Below are 12,597 nucleotides of genomic sequence, written 5' to 3' on the forward strand. Positions count from 1 at the left end.
GTGCCATCTGAGGGTCTAGGGCGGATCGAGCTCCATCTCCTCAGCGAAGGGGGTGGGGAGATGGAGACGACGACGCGGTGGCCGGCGCAGCCTGATGAAGAACTCGCGGGGCCAGTCCCCGACGTGGCCCTCCATCGCGGGGGGCACCGCTGGCGGAGGCACGGCCGCCACGCCACCTCGTCCTCCTCTCCCCCGACCGTTGCGGCGACCTCGGCCACGCCCCCTCCCCCTTACTCTTGTGGCCGGCTCCGCCACCACGGGCTCGTGGGAGGGAGGGACGCGCTGACGAGCAGCGACCCTCGCCACCACCGTCGAAGGCCCGTCACCTCCTCTCGCCATGGAAGGTGGAAGAAAGAAGCAAAGATGAAGGAGGATGGATACTGAAGGAATGTGGGACGACGCCCCCCTCCCCCTCCTTATAAAGGGGCGGGGTCGAGGCTCGGCCGGCCCACTCAGCCAATCCATTCGGCAGAGGCGCAGGGAATCGGGACCGACCCGCTGCCCCAATCAGCGACGGCCCGGTTTCCCGCCTCCACAGCCCGCCACTTGCATGAGGGACACGTGTTGAACATGCAGAGTCGAAAGGACGGGTGAGGCGACCGTTCCCCTCCCCGTGATTGGGGGGGCATGGGCGCCTCGAAGACTACGGCCCGAGCCCATCCAGTAAATGAGCCACACCTCCACGCCTCCCTCTTTTTATGGGGAAGGCGCGAGCCGCCTTTTTACCACGATGTGACGCATGCATGCTGAAACCGTCCCACGCATGCCGCCCACGTCACACACGATTCCCCACATCGCGCATTCAATGCAGGTCATGGGGAAGCGCAGTAGACGGAAAATTACTGTGGTAGAATCCGCCCCTCCCGCCCGCGCACCGTTTTGGGCCTGACCCAACAACGTGTCGCGCTTATGTGTGGCCCAGGCCCGGGGGCTCCTGTCGGTGTACAAAAGTAGGGGCACACCTTTGTCCCCCTTTACTTGTGCACAGGCAGTCGTAGCCGTGCGCCATGGCCACACTAAGCCGGCAGAGGAGGGAAGCCGGAGAGAAGCTGAAGCACAAGATGGCCAAGGCAACGCCAAGACCAAAGATACCAAAGAGCGAGAGGGCGAGGTGGACCCCTCCCGGCAAGATCCTTGCCAGGGCAGGCCCCCGTGGCCCTGGTGAGAACCTTGCCGGGGCAAGTCGCCCAAACACCAACAGAGCGAGCCGCCCTTGAGCCCACGGGTTCCAACCCAACCAACTACGATTGGACCAGGGCTTGGGAGGCACCTCTGCGGTGGCATGAAGATCTTTGTCAAGACCATAGAGATATAAGATCAGATGAGAACCAGAAGACGGCGACCCTCGGCGGGATCCTTGCTGAGGAGATCCACAAGACCCCCGGCTAGCGCCTTGCCGGGGACGACTGGAACGCCACGGCAAGCCCTTGCCGGGCTCCCGGCAAGGCCTTTGCCGAGGGCATCAGCGGGGCCACAGCCAGGCCCGCGTCGACCAAGACTCCACCGCGTCCCCAAGCAGCTGCTAGCTCAACCAGCTGGGCAGGCACCTGTGTGGTGGCATGCGGATCTTCGTGAAGGTCCTACCACCGCGCCACCTCAGCTGCCTGCCTGCCTACTGATACGTCTCCGTCGTATCTATAATTTTGATTGTTCCATGCCAATATTATACAACTTTCATATACTTTTGGCAACTTTTTATACTATTTTTGGGACTAACATATTGATGCAGTGCCAGTTCCTGTTTGTTGCATGTTTTATGTTTCGCAGAAACCCCATATCAAACGGAATCCAAACGGGATAAAAACGGACGGAGAATATTTTTGGAATATTTGGAGAATATGGGAGGAAGAATCAACGCGAGACGGTGCCCGAGGGGGGCACGAGGCAGGGGGGCGCACCTGCCCCCCTCGTGGGCCCCCCGTAAGGCGGTTGCTGCTCTACTTTGGCCGCAAGAAAGCTAATTTTCGAAAAAACAAACTCGGCGAAGGTTTCAATCCAATCAGAGTTACGGATCTCCATATATATATGAAACGGTGAAAGGGCAGAATACCAGAGCGCGGAAACAGAGAGAGACAGAGAGACAGATCCAATCTCGGAGGGGCTCTAGCCCCTCCCATGCCATGGAGACCAAGGACCAGAAGGGAAACCCTTCTCCCATCTAGGGAGGAGGTCAAGGAAGAAGAAGAAGGAGGGGGGTCTCTCTCCCCTTCGCTTTCGGTGGCACCGGAGTGCCACCGGGGGCCATCATCATCACCGCAATCTTCACCAACAATTTCACAGCCATCATCACCAACTCTTCCCCCCTCTATGCAGCGGTGTAACCTCTCTCTTACCTGATGTAATCTCTACTTAAACATGGTGCTCAACGCTATATATTGTTTCCCAATGATGTATGCCTATCCTAAGATGTTTGAGTAGATCCATTTTTTCCTATGGGTTATTTGATGATCAAGATTGGTTTGAGTTGCATGTTTTATTATTGGTGCTTAACTATGGTGCTCTCCGTGTCGCGCAAGCGTGAGGGATTCCCACTGTAGGGTGTTGCAATACGTTCATGATTCGCTTATAGTGGGTTGCGTGAGTGACTGAAACACAAACCCGAGTAAGGGGGTTGTTGCGTATGGGATAAAGAGGACTTGATGCTTTAATGCTATGGTTGGGTTTTACCTTAATGATCTTTAGTAGTTGCGGATGCTTGCTAGAGTTCCAATCATAAGTGCATATGATCCAAGTAGAGAAAGTATGTTAGCTTATGCCTCTCCCTCAAATAAAATTGCAATAATGATTACCGGTCTAGTTATCAATTGCCTAGGGACAAATAACTTTCTCGTAACAACAAACTCTTTACTAAAACTAATTTAGTTGTGTCTTTATCTAAACAACCCCTACTTTTTATTTATGCTCTCTTTATATTATTGCAAGCCTATCCAAAAACACCTACAAAGTACTTCTAGTTTCATACTTGTTCTAGGTAAAGCGAACGTTAAGCGTGCGTAGAGTTGTATCGGTGGTCGATAGAAGTTGAGGGAATATTTGTTCTACCTTTATCTCCTCGCTAGGTTCGACACTCTTACTTATCGAAAGAGGCTACAAATTGATACCCTATACTTGTGGGTTATCAAGACCTTTTTCTGGCGCCGTTGCCGGGGAGTCATAGTGTGGGGTGAATATTCTCGTGTGTGCTTGTTTGCTTTATCACTAAGTAATTTTTATTTGCTGTTCTTAGTTGTTTTCTATCTTTAGTTATGGGTAGGAAACGCAAAATACCAAAAAAATTAGTTGTACCTACTGAACCAATGGTTGAAGAACCACTCAAAATCTATCACACTCCTGAAGCTTATTACTTGGATCATCTTCGATCCCCATGTGCTCGTGCTGAAACCCCAACTAGCTTAGTTGAGGGAAAATCCTTAGATGAGCATGCTTGTTATGTGCGACATCGTATATCTGAAAAGGGGAAACGTTTACTGGATCAAATTCATCGTTTGCAATGCTATGCTTGGAATTTATGCGAAATATATGATATTACTTGTTTGTCTGAAGACCCTAAGAAACACCTTCCCTACCAATGTTTGTTTAGTGATAATGGAATTGTATCTTCTTATGCTAAAGGTATTTATAATTACTATGATGTTCAACAAATTGAAGAATTTGTTGCTTTTAAGGGTGCTTATGAAATTGCTTCTTTGATTGAAACGTATGATGCTACTCTTTACAAATCGGAAAATTTTGCCATACTTAAATATTGCTATGATAATTATGCTTCTAATGCCTATGTTGAACCATATATTGAGGACTACTCCGCTGTCCAGGAAGAGACTAATATTTTGCAGGAGTCTATGGAAGAAGAAATTGATGAAACTGTGAGCTCATTGGATGAAAAAGATGATGAGGAGAGCGAAGAATAGAAGGAGGAAGAGCGGATTAGCTACCCGTGCCCACCTTCTAATGAGAGTAACTCTTCAACTCATACATTGTTTAATTTCCCTTCGTGCTTACCGAAGAATGATTGCTATGATGACTATTATGATCCCGTTGATTCTCTTGAAATATCCCTTTTTGATGATGCTTGCTATGCTTGTGGCCAAGATGCCAATATGAATTATGCTTATGGAGATGAACTTGCTATAGTTCCTTATGTTAAACATGAAATTGTTTCTATTGCACCCACGCATGATATTCCTATTATCTTTTTGAATTCTCCTGACTACACTATATCGGAGAAGTTTGCACTTATTAAGGATTATATTGATGGGTTGCCTTTTACCGTTGCACATGATGATTGTGATGAATATAATATTCATGTGCTTGTTGCTCCTACTTGCAATTATTATGAGAGAGGGACTATACCTCCACCTCTCTATGTTTCCCACACGATAAAATTGCAAGAAACTGCTTATACTATGCATTGGCCTTTACTATGTGTGCATGAATTGTTCTTTTATGACATGCCGATGCATAGGAAGAGAGTTAGACTTCGTCATTGCTTGATATATGTTGCTTTGTGCTCACTACTAAATGCCAAATCATTGTTAATTAAAATTGGCTTTGATATACCTTGGGATCCGGGTGGATCCACTACTTGAGCACTATATGCCTAGCTTAATGACTTTAAAGAAAGCGCTGCCAGGGAGACAAACCGGAAGTTTTAGAGAGTCATTTATTTCTGAGTGCTTTCATATAGTTTAAAAACAAAAAAATAAAGAGGGGAACCCGAAACTTTTCAAAAAGAAAAGCGAAAGTGAGAAAGACGAGCATTGTTGAAGTGGGAGCTAGCCTTGAACTTTGTTCATGCTCACGGAAACTTTGTGAATCTTGATTACAGAAACTTTTCAAAAATAATAATTATCCCCTTGTACAATTCCATTTTATTATAAAAATAATGTGCCAAGGTTTGCCTTTAGGATGTTTACAATGCTTGTTGGTTTGTACGGTGCAGGACAGAAACTTTGGCTGTAGTGCTCGATTTTACATTTTTTACTGGAACGTCAAATGGTTCTGATTCTTTTTGCACTGTCTTTATATACGAATTTTTTATTCTTCCTAATTTTGGCAGAAGTTTTTAAGTATCAGAAGTATGGTGAATGTTCAGATTATTACAGACTGTTCTGTTTTAGACAGATTCTGTTTTTGATGCATAGTTTGCTTGTTTTGATGAATTTATCGATTTATATCAGTGGATTAAGCCATGAAAAAGTTATATTACAGTAGCTACAATGCCAAAACAAAATATGAATTGGTTTGCAACAGTACTTAGAGTAGTTATTTGCTTTATTATACTAACGGATCTTACCGAGTTTTCTGTTGAAGTTTTGTGTGGATGAAGTGTTCGATGATCGAGAAGGTCTCGATGTGAGAAGAAGGAAGAGAGGCAAGAGCTCAAGCTTGGGGATGCCCGAGGCACCCCAAGTAAATATTCAAGGAGACTCAAGCGTCTAAGCTTGGGGATGCCCCGGAAGGCATCCCCTCTTTCTTCAACAAGTATCGGTATGTTTTCGGATTCGTTTCGTTCATGCGATATGTGCAAATCTTGGAGCGTCTTTCGCATTTAGTTTTCACTTTTATTTTATGCACCATGCTGGTATGAGATAGTCCTTGTTTGATTTATAGAATGCTGATTGCACTTCACTTATATTCTTTGAGTATGGCTTTATAGAATGCTTCATGTGCTTCACTTACATCATTGGAAGTTTGGATTGCCTGTTTCTCTTCACATAGAAAACCGCCATTTGTAGAATGCTCTTTTGCGTCACTTATATTTGTTAGAGCGTGGGCACATCTTTTGTAGAAAGAATTAAACTCTCTTGCTTCACTTATATCTATTTAGAGAGTTGACAGGAATTGGTCATTCACATGGTTAGTCATAAAATCCTACATAAAACTTGTAGATCACTGAATATGATATGTTTGATTCCTTGCAATAGTTTTGCGATATAAAGATGGTGATATTAGATTCATGCTAGTGGGTAGTTGTGGATTGTAGAAATACTTGTGTTGAAGTTTGTGATTCCCGTAGCATGCACGTATGGTGAAACGTTATGTGATGAAGTCGGAGCATGATTTATTTATTGATTGTCTTCCTTATGAGTGGCGGTCGGGGACGAGCGATGGTCTTTTCCTACCAATCTATCCCCCTAGGAGCATGCGCGTAGTACTTTGTTTCGATGACTAATAGATTTTTGCAATAAGTATGTGAGTTCTTTATGACTAATGTTGAGTCCATGGATTATACGCACTCTCACCCTTCCATCATTGCTAGCCTCTTCGGTACCGTGCATTGCCCTTTCTCACCTCGAGAGTTGGTGCAAACTTCGCCAGTGCATCCAAACCCCGTGATACGATACGCTCTGTCACACATAAGCCTCATTATATCTTCCTCAAAACAGCCACCATACCTACCTATCATGGCATTTCCATAGCCATTCCGAGATATATTGCCATGCAACTTCCATCATCATCATATACATGACTCAAGCATTCATTGTCATATTGCTTTGCATGATCGTAAGATAGCTAGCATGATATTCTCATGGCTTGTCCGTTTTTTGATGTCATTGCTACGCTAGATCATTGCACATCCCGGTACACCGCCGGCGGCATTCATATAGAGTCATATCTTTGTTCTAGTATCGAGTTGTAATATTGAGTTGTAAGTAAATAAAAAGTGTGATGATCATCATTATTAGAGCATTGCCCCAGTGAGGAAAGGATGATGGAGACTATGATTCTCCCACAAGTCGGGATGAGACTCCGGACTTTAAAAATAAATAAAAGAGGCCAAAGAAGCCCAAATAAAAAAAGGCCAAAGAAGCCCACCAAAAAAAAGAAAAAAAAAGGGAAAATAAAAGAAAATAAAAATAAAAATGAGAGAAAAAGAGAGAAGGGGCACTGTTACTATCCTTTTACCACACTTGTGCTTTAGAGTAGCACCATGATCCTTCATATAGAGAGTCTCTTGAGTTATCACTTTCATATACTAGTGGGAATTTTCATTATAGAACTTGGCTTGTATATTCCGATGATGGGCTTCCTCAAATGCCCGAGGTCTTCATGAGCAAGCAAGTTGGATGCACACCCACTTAGTTTCTAGTTTGAGCTTTCATACACTTATAGCTCTTAGTGCATCCGTTGCATGGCAATCCCTACTCCTCACATTGACATCAATTGATGGACATCTCCATAGCCCATTGATTAGCCGCGTCGATGTGAGACTTTCTCCTTTTTGTCTTCTTCATACAACCTCCACCATCATATTCTATTCCACCTATAGTGTTATGTCCATGGCTCACGCTCATGTATTGCGTGAAAGTTGAAAAGGTTTGAGAACATCAAAAGTATGAAACAATTGCTTGGCTTGTCATCGGGGTTGTGCATGATTTGAATATTTTGTGTGGTGAAGATGGAGCATAGCCAGACTATATGATTTTGTAGGGATAACTTTATTTGGCCATGTTATTTTGAAAAGACATGATTGCTTTATTAGTATGCTTGAAGTATTATTGTCTTAATGTCAAATGATAGGCTATTCCTTTGAATCACTCGTGTCTTAATATTCATGCCATGATTAGATACATGATCAAGATTATGCTAGGTAGCATTCCACATCAAATTTTTTTTATCATTTACCTACTCGAGGACGAGCAGGAATTAAGCTTGGGGATGCTGATACGTCTCTGTCGTATCTATAATTTTTGATTGTTCCATGCCAATATAATACAACTTTCATATACTTTTGGCAACTTTTTATACTATTTTTGGGACTAACATATTGATCCAGTGCCCAGTGCCAGTTCCTGTTTGTTGCATGTTTTATGTTTCGCACAAACCCCATATCAAACGGAATCCAAACGCGACAAAAACGGACGGAGAATATTTTTGGAATATTTGGAGAATATCGGAGGAAGAATCAACGCGAGACGGTGCCCGAGGGGGGCACGAGGCAGGGGGGCGCGCCTGCCCCCCTCGTGGGCCCCCCGTAAGGCGGTTGCTGCTCTACTTTGGCCGCAAGAAAGCTAATTTTCGGAAAAAAATCTCGGCGAAGGTTTCAATCCAATCGGAGTTACAGATCTCCATATATATATATATACGAAACGGTGAAAGGGCAGAATACCAGAGCGTAGAAATAGAGAGAGACAGATCCAATCTCGGAGGGGCTCTAGCCCCTCCCATGCCATGGAGACCAAGGACCAGAAGGGAACCCTTCTCCCATCTAGGGAGGAGGTCAAGGAAGAAGAAGAAGGAGGGGGGCTCTCTCCCCTTCGCTTCCGGTGGCACCGGAGTGCCACCGGGAGCCATCATCATCACCGCAATCTTCACCAACAACTTCACCGCCATCATCACCAACTCTTCCCCCCTCTATGCAGCGGTGTAACCTCTCTCTTACCCGCTATAATCTCTTCTTAAACATGGTTCTCAGCGCTATATATTATTTCCCAATGATGTATGGCTATCCTATGATGTTTGAGTAGATCTGTTTTGTCCTATGGGTTATTTGATGATCAAGATTGGTTTGAGTTGCATGTTTTATTATTGGTGTTGTCCTATGGTGCTCTCCGTGTCGCGCAAGCGTGAGGGATTCCCGTTGTAGGGTGTTGCAATACGTTCATGATTCGCTTATAGTGGGTTGCGTGAGTGACTGAAACACAAACTCGAGTAAGGGGGTTGTTGCGTATGGGATAAAGAGGACTTGATGCTTTAATGCTATGGTTGGGTTTTACCTTAATGATCTTTAGTAGTTGCGGATGCTTGCTAGAGTTCCAATCATAAGTGCATATGATCCAAGTAGAGAAAGTATGTTAGCTTATGCCTCTCCCTCAAATAAAATTGCAATAATGATTACCGGTCTAGTTATCATTTGCCTAGGGACAAATAACTTTCTCGTAACAACAAGCTCTTTACTAAAAATAATTTAGTTGTGTCTTTATCTAAACAGCCCCTAATTTTTATTTATGCTCTCTTTATATTATTGCAAGCCTATCCAAAAACACCTACAAAGTACTTTCTAGTTTCATACTTGTTCTAGGTAAAGCGAACGTTAAGCGTGCATAGAGTTGTATCGGTGGTCGATAGAACTTGAGGGAATATTTGTTCTACCTTTAGCTCCTCGTTGGGTTCGACACTCTTACTTATCGAAAGAGGCTACAAATTGATCCCCTATACTTGTGGGTTATCACCTACATGGCGCTGCATGCACCGCTGGCCTGGGCGCGTGTCGAAGCAGGGCGAGGCGGCAGCGGACGGGACGGGCCTCGTTCCCGTCCCCAATAAAGCTAAGGGACACCTAAGCTGCGCATTAAATGCGTCTTGTCCTGTAATACGGGCGATAAGCTCATAGTACTGTAGGCCTTTCCACCTCCTATGTGCCACTGTGGCAGCCCCTTTTGACTATAAAAGGAGGCCCATGGCGTACTGGAAGAGGATTCGGCTCTTTGGAACTGCACGGCCACCATAGCTAGTTTAAGAGCTCAAGAACGCTCAATACATCCACCAAAGCAGGACTAGGGTTTTACGCATCCTCGGCCCGAACCTGGGTAAACGATCCTTGTGCTGACTATTAATCCTGCTCTTCTGATAACCCTGCGCCCCGGCAACCGTAGTAGGGATTCTTGTGATCCCATAGGTGTCGTTCCACATCGACAATTCTGCTTAGAATGCTTCCAGCACACTGCACCACACTTGAGTGTGAAAATGTAGCACAACTGAGATTTATAGTCATGAAGAGCTCTTCATCACCTCCATAGACAAGGAGGAAATCATTAGTCCTCCTGAGGTACTTAAAAATATTTTTAACTGCTGCCTAGTGAGCCAATCCCGCATCACTTCGGTACCTGCTACAAACATTTAGCGCATACAAAACATCTTGCACATAGCATGGCATATATGATGGAACCAATTGCCAAGGCATATGGAACATCACTCATTTGCACTCACTCATCAACTGTCTATTGACATTCATTCTTGCTAAGTGTTGTACCATGTGATATTAGGAGTGAGTCCTTCTTAGCATTCTCCATTTTAAACCTATTTAAAACCTTGATGATGTACGTGCTCTGGCAAAGCACTATTCGGCGTCTTGATCTATATCTATAGATTTTAATGCCTATTATATACGCCAGTTCGCCTAAGTTTTTTATTGAAAAACCCTTTTCAACGACTCTTTAATTGCATTAAGAAATTTTACGTCATTGCCAATCAATTTGCGTACAAAATTAGAAATGTTTTTGATGTTCCACTAGAATTCTTGTAGACATGAGATTCTTGGTCATTCCTAATAAAGCCAAACCGTTGGGAGTTGTCAAATTCAACATGGATGGCGTTGTGGCGAGGAATGGGACTAACGGTGCTGTTGCGAGAATGTGCAGGAATTATACTGGGCATATCTTGGGTCCTCGTCAATCAACTTTATTTCCATCAATGATGTTGCAAGCTTGGACTCCTTGCATGTAGAGAAGATCAAGCGTTAGTTGCTTCAGTAATTTTTTTGAAGTTGATACTTTAGCTAAGTTCTCCCTATCCTTAACTCAGGGTAGGCACGCTTGGCTTGTTTAGCCTCATGTTGTTGTAACCATTCCAATGAACATTGATCAATAAAGTACGATATTTACCCATAAAAAATACTAGTAATTCGAGTAGCGTCCGACCGGTTCTGTAGCTACCGATACAATAGCGGCTACATCGATACTATAGTGATTTTTAAAAGAGTGTATGCACACTTTCTGAAAGCACGAACATATTTCATAACTTTGAATTTTTTTAACAAACAAAAAACATTTTTTTTACGATTCCGAACAATTTGTTTTCAAAATTCATAACACTTTTTTTTCAAAATTTTGTAATTTTATTTGAAAACGTGATTTTCTGGGGAAACGGATCATGTTTATATTTATGAACATATTTTGAAAATGTGAACATTTTTAGACTTTGAATTATTTTAAATGTGACCATTCTCCAAATGAGAATGTTTTTTGAAAGCACAAACATTTAACCAAATTTTATTTTTTTCTAAAAGAACAAATATTTTTCAAATTTTCTCATGTTTTTGGAAACATGAATATTCTTCCAAGTTTTAAATTTTTGGGAAACAAGATTTTTTTCTTAAATTTGAAAACATTATTTTAAATTGTTAACACTTCTTATAATATCATGAATATTTTTTAAAATTTGTGAATTTTTTAAGGATAAATAAAAATAAAAGAAAAGAAAAAACAGACTGTAAAAATGAAAAATGAAAACTGAACAGAAGACTAGAAAACAATAAAGAAAATATCCGGCTCAGAAATCTTCTAGATGGGCGAGCTAAAATGGGCTAGCCTATTTATCCGTCCGCTTCCTCTCCCCTATGCGTTTCAGCGACTCTCTGCCGCAATGAGCGGCAAATAGGGATAACCCTCCACATAATAATGCTATTTCTCCCTTCCGCATTTCAATCTGCAAGGCGACCTCTCTGGAATATCCTATTTAGCTCCCTTCGCGCAGAATAGTGTTCACAATCTAATTTAAAAACACTAATTTACAGATAGGGAAACCCACCCTGTTTTCTACCCATTTCTATGCACGGTTCTACAAATTTTATTGCTTTTCCCCCTTTGTTCTTTCTACGGGTTTCCTTTTGTTTGCACCTTTTATTGCTTGTTTTGTTCCATTTTTGTTTCGTTTTTATTTATCTTTCATTTTCCTTCTTCTTCTTTCCTATTTTATTTATCAAAATTCATAAATATTTTCAAAAATCATAAACATTTTTGAAGTTATCATATTTTCTACAAATCATCACTATTTAAAAAATATGATAACACTTTTTAAAATTCCATGTCATATGTTGAAAATATTAATCATTTTTTAAAGTCATGAAGTTTTCTAAAAATCCATGAACAATTATGTTTAATTAATTAACATCTATTAAAAAAACTGAAAACATTTAATAAATTCTTGAACATTTTTAAACTCATGGCAATTTTTGTATCCTTATCTCCCAGAACATTTGTTGGAATTAATGTTTTTTTAATATACCAAAAATCAGTAACTGTTATTTTTCTTGAGCCAAAATCCGTCAATTGTTACTATTAGTCATTTGCTAAGAGGAGCGAAAGGCTAGCGACAAGTGACAGGCGAAATCACTAATTAAGGAGTATTCGTTGCAAAGAACACTCCATCTTCCCAGGTCACGACAAGTGGCGCACATGCAGCGCGCCACTTGTCGCAACCTGGGAGTTTTCCCTTTCTTCGTAGATTCGTTTATTCAAAACGTTTTATCTCTTAAATCGTGCGTCCAAATTTCAAACCGTTTTCACCATTGGATTCCTCGCGTCGAGATCTTTAAAACTAGATCCCATGTTGATAGGTTTTGACGAACTTTTTTTTCATGAAAAAAACCGGACGAAAAAACCAAACCGGGAGCACGGTTTTTTCCCTTTCCGAAAGAGGCACGCCCGTGCCTCTCGCGAAATCACAACCGTGCCTCTCGTGGAAGCAAAACCGTGACTCTCGTGGAAAGAAAAAAAAACAGAAAACGCGTTTTTTTCCCTTTTCGAAAGAGGCACGCCCGTGACTCTCGCGAAAGCACAACCGTGCCTCTGGCAAAAACAAAACCGTGACTCTCGC

This window comes from Triticum aestivum, chromosome 2D (assembly GCF_018294505.1).
Source record: "Triticum aestivum cultivar Chinese Spring chromosome 2D, IWGSC CS RefSeq v2.1, whole genome shotgun sequence".
NCBI classification, from domain to species: Eukaryota; Viridiplantae; Streptophyta; class Magnoliopsida; order Poales; family Poaceae; genus Triticum; species Triticum aestivum.